The sequence below is a fragment of the Larus michahellis genome, chromosome 8 (genome assembly GCF_964199755.1).
Source record: "Larus michahellis chromosome 8, bLarMic1.1, whole genome shotgun sequence".
Lineage (NCBI taxonomy): Eukaryota > Metazoa > Chordata > Aves > Charadriiformes > Laridae > Larus > Larus michahellis.
This window is the reverse complement of record NC_133903.1, coordinates 16,849,839-16,858,903: the sequence shown is the minus strand read 5'-3', so window position 1 is coordinate 16,858,903 and position 9,065 is coordinate 16,849,839. Positions and strand designations below refer to the sequence as shown.

General features: G+C 44.1%; 1 protein-coding gene across 9 annotated transcripts in view; it reads left to right on the top strand.

The window, feature by feature from the left end:
• Positions 1-4,464: 4,464 nt before the first annotated feature.
• SLX4 (SLX4 structure-specific endonuclease subunit) overlaps positions 4,465-9,065 on the top strand; it is a 33,862-nt gene continuing 29,261 nt past the window's right edge. For 4 of the 9 annotated variants that reach the window (XM_074597967.1, XM_074597961.1, XM_074597962.1 and 1 more), the window contains exons 1-2: positions 4,475-4,608; positions 5,312-5,408. The gene's annotated coding sequence lies outside the window, so the exon portion shown is untranslated. Of the gene's footprint in view, positions 4,609-5,311; positions 5,415-9,065 lie in introns of all 9 variants that reach the window. The other 5 variants (XM_074597966.1, XM_074597964.1, XM_074597958.1 and 2 more) reach the window with 4 other exon arrangements.

The window sequence follows — 9,065 nt, the reverse complement described above, 5'->3', positions numbered from 1 at the left end:
TTGTCTCTAGACCACTGAGTGGCCGATGCTGTGGCTGCAGCACAGTCCAGGCCAAGGGGGGGGCGTTCATCCGCCCGGACAGTCACTTTACTGTTTTCACCCATGATGGAAGGGTGGGTGCTGCTTGGTGCTGTCTCCCACTCTCAGACCTGGAGCCCCTTCTAGCAAGAATTTTATCTCAAATCACAAGCCTCTTCCCATCGCGTTGCTCCCAGAAACACTCCGGAGTGTGAACAGGTGGAAACAGGTAAAAAAAACTGCCACAAGTCCTGGTTGAAATAGAATAGTTGGCAGGAGAGCAAGGACCAAAGGCTTCTGCAAGTACTTAAATTCGTAAGGACTCCTGATTGTCTCATTGCTGTTGATCTATTTACAGCAGCAGGAAGGATGAAAAATTGGTGAAAGAAGCAGTTTCCTCCTCTTTTTAAACTGTATGGTAAAAGGTATCGTAATGAATTGTCCATTAAACATATCTGCCCAAATTTATTCCAAATGTCAAGGTATGATCTGCAAGGGATTTGGGGTCAGGTAAGAGCTGTTAACAAAGCAGCAGTCTCTGAAGCCAAGCAAAGCTTGGACCTCCTTTTGCAGCCCAAGTAAATGAGGGGTAATTGGGGTTAAAACCTGATCCAGAAGTAAATCAGTAAGTAAATCCTCATGGAACTGTCCCAAATTAAACCCTTAGAAAGTCAGGAAGTCAGAGCTGTGACAGGAGGCGGAGGGAGATTCAACTGGAGTTTTGTTTTGCTAATGTGTCTCAGTCACTGGACTTGTTCTGCTCAAGTGGTTTCGCAGATATTTTAAAAAACAAATGTTCTAAGTTATCTTGCAGTATGCTTCAAGAAATCAAAGGATATGGTGTGGATTTTTTTAAGTTGGGCACTGTATTTTTAACGTGTTTAGAGATTCTTAGCATGTTTAATGCCCCATGCCCTTACTGAATGATGGTGATTCTTCTTGAAAATTATATTTGATTTCACCTCCCAGGAGAAAAAGGCAGACTTTTTGTTTATAACAAATTAATTTGACATGCACACTCTAACTCATGCTGTGCGACTTACTGAATGGAAACATGCATAGTTTTCTGGCGGGCTTACAAGAGGAGATGGATATAATGGCATGCATCAACCCAAAATTCACACTTTAGAGGAAAACAAACCAAACCTGCTCTTGAGGAAAATGCTGCCTTGTTGCTTGTTTTGCCCTTTCAAGAGACTCAGTGCGCTGGGTATTGTGCTGAGCCAAAGTCCATGAGAAAGGCAGATTAACACAATAAATTAATGCAAAGCCTAAACTTTACTCATTGGATTCTGCCTCCGCGGCTGCCTCTCTGATCACCGCTGACCTGGATTGAATCAATTTGTATTGAGAGCTTTAAAAAGCTAATCTGGAGCTGCCAGAGAGCCACCAGTGTTACAAGTCTTAACACCGATCAGTAGATCTGCCCATCAGACTGAGCAGAGATAACGAAGTGAAACACAGATTTTGAGAAATGCTGACCAGCGTACTAGGGATAAATATATAGGTATGTATATATAAGACGTAATGGGTGTATTCATAGATACGTAGATAAACATTTATTATAAATACCATCGCACAGCAAATTCAAGCGCAGTTATTTTAAAAACATTTTAGTATTGGCAGTAGTGTCCACAGGTTCCATAATCATTGTTTTCTGCAGAGACAGCTCAAAACCAAAGTGTGATAATAAATATCCTGTGTTTCACAACGTGTATCAGAAGTGTTGCTATTTCAGGGACCTGCCTGCATCTACACAGTTATAATTCATGGGAGAGTACCACAAGCACGCATTAAATTCAGCCAAGATTTTCATACTAGAGTCTAAAGCGCTGGGGCCCTCTGCCATATCTGATACAGAGCAGTTCCCTAGTGGGGAGAAAAAGTGAATTATTAAAAAATTGCTAGCCGAAGTCTAGAGAATCAGATAGTCTGCCTCTTACCAGCTGCCTGATTTTGGGAGAGCTGCTTTGCCTCTCCATACCTGTAACTGCGGTGGCGTCTTCTGGCTGACGTTGGGTACAAATAGCAAATAGAGCCTGTTGCAGTAGCCACGTCCTTGTTGCCTTTGGGAACGGTTAGAGGCCTTGAAACGTCCCGTGAAATAGATACCGATTGGTAGCCAGTACATACTGTTACACGTCGTTGCTTTTGGACCCGTCTGTATAAGAAATACCACAGTTCCTTTGGGTCTTCTCAATGCAGACTTTTAAAAGGCTGCATTTACACCCATCGACAAGGCTCAGGGTGTTGGTGCACCTCACGTTGATCGCTTTAAAAGATTCAAGCGGTGAAAAAAGATGTTTGTGCCTGTTACGTGTTTCACATTTCTCAGGGGCTCTTTTCTTTGGTATCTCGGTGCTTTTGGAACAGAAAATTGCATTTGACGACATGAAATGCAGCAGAGGAGCTGGAGGCTGCAGTGTTGCCTGGCAGCCGCGATGCAGAGGCAGGTCTGGATGAAGAAGCGCGTGTTTGCCGTGTTCAGCGTTGCTTCGAACGCTGATGGGTGGTTTCCCTGACTGCAGCTGTGCAATGGGGTTTGCAGGCTGTCTGGAGCCTTCTGGAGATGCCCCTCCAAATCCCCCTGGTTACCTTTTAAATATTTGGTGCTTTCGAATTCGGTTCGCATTTAGGGCATTGTGCAACAAAACGTTACTCTACCTTGGCTTGGTCGTTCTTGGGGAACCAACGCGGTGTCTCAGTACCTCATCACCGGGGTATTTTTCAGTATGTTTGTGCAATGTGTGCTTGCATGTTCTTGCAGGATTTTCTTAAGAGTTCTTCTAATTCCCATAAGTGTAGCAACTTGAGAAAGAACTTGAATAAACTAGCAGAAGTGTTGAAAGACACAAACCAAAGGATTTCTTCATATCAGTTTGGGGTTCTCGTACTGACATGGGCACACTGCATCTCCTGGGGAGATTCACTGCAGAAAATACTCCCATCAGTCCTGCCAAAATAACCAGGGGCACCAATTCTTTGCTTAAAATTCAAGGGTTTCCAGCTAAAATTGTTTGAATTTAGCATGGGTTAAAAATTAAATTGCTTTGCTGGAAGTGAAAAAGCGTGGTGCCTCAGGCGCTTCTTCTGTTTTAAATGTTGATTATTTTTTTTCTATAAGCTTTCCAAACAAGCAATGCTACGACAGTGTCAATTTCTCTTGGGGATGTCAAATTACAGACTGATATATAATTATGGAAAAATAAATGTTATGTGTAAAGCAGCCACCATATTGCTTATAGAAGCAATGCTTTGTGTTTGTTAGTAAAACGCATATCTTGATGTTTTTGAAGGAAACTAATAGCAATATCAAACTAATAGCGTGTTCTATGTGCCGTTAAACCTCTTCTCTCTGCCTCTCGGCCTGTTAAGAAGTGTTACCCAGGAGCGATTTTGGTTCTTGCCGCATCCATACCAAGCATTGAGAAAGAAATGCCGATTTCAACACAAAACATGCATTCAAAACGCAAATCCAGTGTATGGCCCCCACACAGACACCCACCACTTCTCAGGTGATTTTTCCACCTGCAGACCTTTGGCCACAATTAACTCTTAATTGGGAGGAAAATAGTGTTGATCCCAATTCCAAGTTAATATTCAGTACGAGATCTCCGAGCCTTAGTGAAAAACTGGCATCCATTTTCCTGTTTGATCCCAGGTAGGAAGAGGACAAAATAAGAAAGCAACGCTCTTTCTTTTGACAGATGAGCTCTGCAAAAGCTTGAGCTGTGTAACTGCTTGCCTTGAAATTTCAATACTTCCATTAATTTCTGTAGGAGCAGCACAGCATCCGTTAGAACCCCAGTGCTTAACAACAAGCTTTAGATGCAGCTCTGTAGCCTGCAAACGCGCACCTTAGGTTTTAAATGTGAAGACAAGTGACTTTTAATGATAGTTCTGTGCTCATGAACAGGTAGCATTTATGTCCTTATTCACAATTTATATTTTTCTATGTGTGGAGATTTATAGACATTAAAATTCTTTAAAAATATTAGTAAGCAAGGCTGTATGCTTTCCTCTTTGGGGGGTATTTTTTCACCTAAGTTGCAATCAAAGCCGAGAACCTCATCAGACGCTCCAGGCCGGGCCCAGCTGCGGTCCTGAGGCAGGGTGAGGCGGGAGGGCCCTCCGCCGCCTCCCCTGGAGCACGGCCGCCCCCGGTGGCCGTCGGACGGCCCGCCTCAGGCCCGGTTCGCCTCGCTGCCTGCCCGGGGCGGTGAGGCTACCGTTCGTTGCCCCGTGGCGAGTAGCGGAGAGCGGCGCGGGCCGTCTCCGCCCCCCGGGCGCTGCTGAGGGGGCACGGCGGGGAGCAGTACGGCATCACCATGGCAACGGCTGGCGGGAACCCCGCGCGCCTGCGCGGGGAGGGCGCGGCCCCCGCCCTACGCGCATGCGCGGGGCGCTGAGGTGCGCCGGGTGCTCCCCACCCTGCGCATGCGCGCCGTGCCCGCGGCGGGCTGAGGCAGACCGTTGGCGCCCCGCGCATGCGCCCCCGGCTGGGCAGGGGAGCTCGCCGCCGCCGCGGCGGGGCGCGAGGAGCGGCGGGAGCGCGTGCCGCGGCGGAGAGGTGGGCGTTGCGGCGGCAAGGTGGGCGTTGCGGCGGGGCCCGGCGGGGCGGGACGACACGCCATGGAGCGGCGCGGCGCTGCCGTAGCGGCGCCCCTGCTGCCGAGCGAGCCGTCAGGTGGCGTGACGTCATGACGCCGGTGCCGTGGGCGCGGTGCGGCGCCACCTGCTGGCGACGTCGCCACGCTCTGGGGCTGGCGTCATCCAGCCCCCCCCGGGGTGTGACGTCATTCCGTATGAGGGTGCGACGTCAGCTGGGCGACGTCATCCCCCTGAGGAGCGGGAGGAGGGTCTCCGGTGCGGGGCAGGGGGCGAGCCGCGGTGGCCACGGGCCTCGCTGAGGTGAGGCCAGGCCTTGGCCCTGAGGGCCAGTCGCCATGGCAGTGGGGAGCTGGAGCCCCGCATGGTCGGGAGACCCCGGGGGGTTCTGAGGGGTCAGTCATTGCTGCGCTGCACCTGCTGGGTAGTGTGAAGCACCATCCTCGACGTTAACGTGGCATCAAAATCAAAAATTCAGTGATAACGAAAGGCAAAGCTGTTCAGTGGAAGGCCTGGTTGCGAGGGCGCCAGATTTTAAGCATGCGTTGACTGCTAGGAAGATTCATTAAAAACTTTTAACTCTCAAAGCAAACTTCTTTCAAGGAGTGTTATCAGGGAAAGCAATTCTGAGGAGTCTTGTAAGCTGCTTCGTGAGGCAACGTGGAATTTTATCTTTCTCTTCCAGGGCACAAGGAGCAGCCTGTGGGCCTGCCTTGAGGGGAAGCAGCAGGTGTTGATTGTTTTACTGACAACACTTTGTCCCTGGTCCTGCAGATGCACAGGTGCAGGTGCTTCTTTTAACCATGCTGTTTTTAAATAAAGCTGAAATTATGTGTCTGTTGGGGAAAACCACATATTATTTGTACAAAATAGCTTGACTGTAGTAAAGCCCAAAGGCAGTAACATTGACTGATGCTCAGTCTGTTGGCTCCTGTATCAACTCTCAGAAATCACAGGCTGGGTACAGTCACTGTTTTACCTACAAAAAAACCCTTGTGTGATTGGCTTTCATATCTGCTTAAGATCCCATTTTTCATCACCTTCCTGGTCCCTCCACTCTCCTTTGATTTTGCTGTTTGGGTTATAACAGTTGTCTGGATAGCCAGAAGGCATTTCATTGCTCTGCGCTCTATGGATGTCTTAGAGGCAGACTGGAGACAGAAACATAATTTTTATCATAAGCTTTACAATTGGAAGAAAATGGACCTCAAGTTCTTTTTGCGTGTTTGCTTTTCCCGCAGGAACAATTTTCATTACAGGTTTTTTTCCAAAGAAACGGTCAAATGGTAGAAAATAGCAATTTAAACAGGATGTTTGACACGTTATTGTATGCTAGCAAAACTCAAACTATGCTTCGGGATCCTCAGTTGAATTCAAGGCCCTTGTCTAGAGTTTCTAGAAAGAATTTTCCTGAAAGCTAAACACAGAGGAACTGACATCATTGTCTGAGAGCTGACCTCTTGCTGTTTTTATAGCAGCCTGTGGAAGATACACATTTGTGCATCGCAGAGATCACTGGTGTGGTACTAGAGTTTCCCAGAGCACTCACAGCAAGTCTGTAGGTAACAATATATTTGGATATTGAGAAGGTAGAGGAAGTAAGTTCGTAAAAGGAGAAGAAATTTTAATAGGAAGAAATTCAAAAATGTATTTTCAGAGCAGTAAACCAAGCCTGTTTATGATAGATGTAACAGATTTGATAGCATGGAAACATCACAAAGCAACATATCCATAAAGTGGTATGTTACGTATATTACTGTAGCTCTTGCATATGATTTTAGCTGAGAAGAGAGCAAGTTACTCATAGTTATAAATTAATGAATTGTTACTGTAAAAGATCACCTGTAGAAATACATGATGAGTTTGGTCACTTTTTCAAAGCAAGCATCTTTCTATTTTAGGGAATGTAGGGAAATCGAGGTACTGTATTAAATTTCACTTTATATTTGGCTTTTGTGATGATAAGCTTCAACATAGTCTCACATCAGAAGCTACACTTTTTGGGGAAAAAAGAGTACTGGTGGAACTTACATTGTTTTCAGTGAACATGCCCTTTAGAATATCAGTGTCTTCCTGGAGAGAAAAGGCTTGAGTATTTAACGTTAAAGTGTTCTTATTTCTTTTTATATTCACTTTTTCATTAATTACTCAGTAGCTATTCTTGCCGTAAACACCAATAATATTGATTACTCCATTCTCGATCTACAAAATGATAGAGTAGTGTGACATGGTCAAATTACCCATACTGGAGTCGGGTCAGACACCTGGGATAAGGCAATGCTGTGGTCCGTTTGGAAGAATGATGGGCTGGGCCAGGCTTTGTACCGGGCACTGAAAAGGCAGGTTGAAACAGCACTATTCCTAAGCTGTATGGCACCGGTGCTATAAGGCCTGTAGGCAATGCATCCTCTTGAATAAATCCTGCTGTAGGTTCGCTGTAACAATTTCACCGCTATAAAGGAAATAGAACTTTCTTACTGTTACAGTATACCTATCCGTATGGCCACAGACTCATATAGAGACCTGCTGTTTACTGATTATCTGCCCGGACTCCTGACTCCTTTGTAGTCACTGCTTCCCAGGATAGGTTTACCCATCTTGTAAGTATGGCCCTGTCCCAAAACAATGACTTTGTGCTAGTTTACCAAGTGGTGTGCACCATTCTGCCTCTGTCTGTCATCAACACTGTCTAACGGTTCCTTTCTCTGCATCATCAGATGGCTTCATCAGTGATGGTTTATGTCTCTCCTAACTCATTTCCTAAGTCTAAATAACAGAAAACAAGATAGGCGGAGAGTTAATTGCTGTGCGATGCTACTAGAAGCCTGTGTGCTCAATGACTGCTGTTTACAGTTGCGTTTTGAAAACTATCTAGCAATGTTTTAATAATTTTAAATGTGTTGTATTGATTTTGTATGATTTTAATTAATCATTTTGTCCCTCGATGCTTCTTTAATGGTTTACAAAAGAATTACACTTCTGTTAACACACAGAGGTCTCATCAAAAAGGTATTAGCTTAACATAGGAGATCTTGGTTTTCATAAAACTGTGTGGGTTGTTATTAATTTTATTATCCATCTTTATTCATCAATTCCCATCTAAGTCATTTCTTTAACTGCCTGGCATTGATCTCAGTCTGAAAGATGGGTGTTTACTTCCCTAATTGTCCTTTTTGAAAAATCACAGTGACTTCTGCTTGCAAATGATCTGATTCTGTTGACAGAATTACCTTCAATAGCTGCTGTTCAGTATGCTTTGGATTACTGTTAAAATAGGCTACTTTCATCAACATCATGGGATGGATATTATAAGAATATTTAGTTCTGTGTATTCTCGGTATTAATAGTTTTACAGTTTGTTTTATGATGATCTAGTGGCTTTGGTAGGTTTTTCTTTATTGGTTTTGATGTACACCAAAAGATCTATTTGAAAGTCCTTAACTTTTCTGACCAGAAAACTAATCTTATGTCATTTTACCTCCTTCGTGTTTTAATACAATTCCCTGTTTATATTCAGTGCTATCCAATTCCCTTATCATGGTGTTATTTTACATATTTGTTTTTATTATTACTCTCATTACTTCTATTTCTCTGAAAATGAAATTAGATTTTAATGTTCTGTTTATGGATTTTTTGGATCTCTAGTGAAATGTTTTTATTCAGTCCTTAATTCTCTATTGTATTTTTCTGTTTAAATTAATATTTTTTTTGTTGTTTTCAATGAATTCAAATAAGCATTTTTCAAACACCAGCTGCATATATTTCTGATTTGTATGCTACTGTGTTTGCATACAAATCATGAGCATTTGCACCTGAGCAACCGTTAGTTTTATTTTTATGTTCACTTCCCCTTTATCCTTCCAGAGGAGGTATAAAGTACAAATTCCTATTTCGGTGAAGTGCTTTATAAGGTAAGGTTAGTTTCTACAGCGTTTGAAAGATAGAAGGGCATTTTGTCATGTAAGTAGTGATTTAAAATTCATGTCTGGCGTGTGATAGATTTTTTACTGGCTACGAAATGCTTTACCATATGTACAAGGTAGTAGCAGGGGGAGGTGTAGTCTTTAAAAGAAATGTGAGCATGGTGCTCTGATGGGGTATCAGGTAATAGAAGTGGGTAGTATCAGGTAGACATTGATACTGGTCATTGCTAAGATTGCTCATTAGAATCTGATTATGATTTTCCTAGCTATCATTTCCTCACTTACATAGATTTGAGTTATTTGCTAATTTCCTATATTTCCACATCTGGTTTTGTTATCTTTTTTGGGCACAGGGAAGCTGCCAGGGACCAGGACAAGGGAGCTGGTACCTGACTTGGAATTCCTGTTCTGCACTTACATTTGTTCTCTCCTGACAGAACAAGCGCTGCTGTCCTCAGTGTTAATGTGTTTGCACTTCCACAAACACAGTGACCCTGCGCCGTACAGAACTAGTGT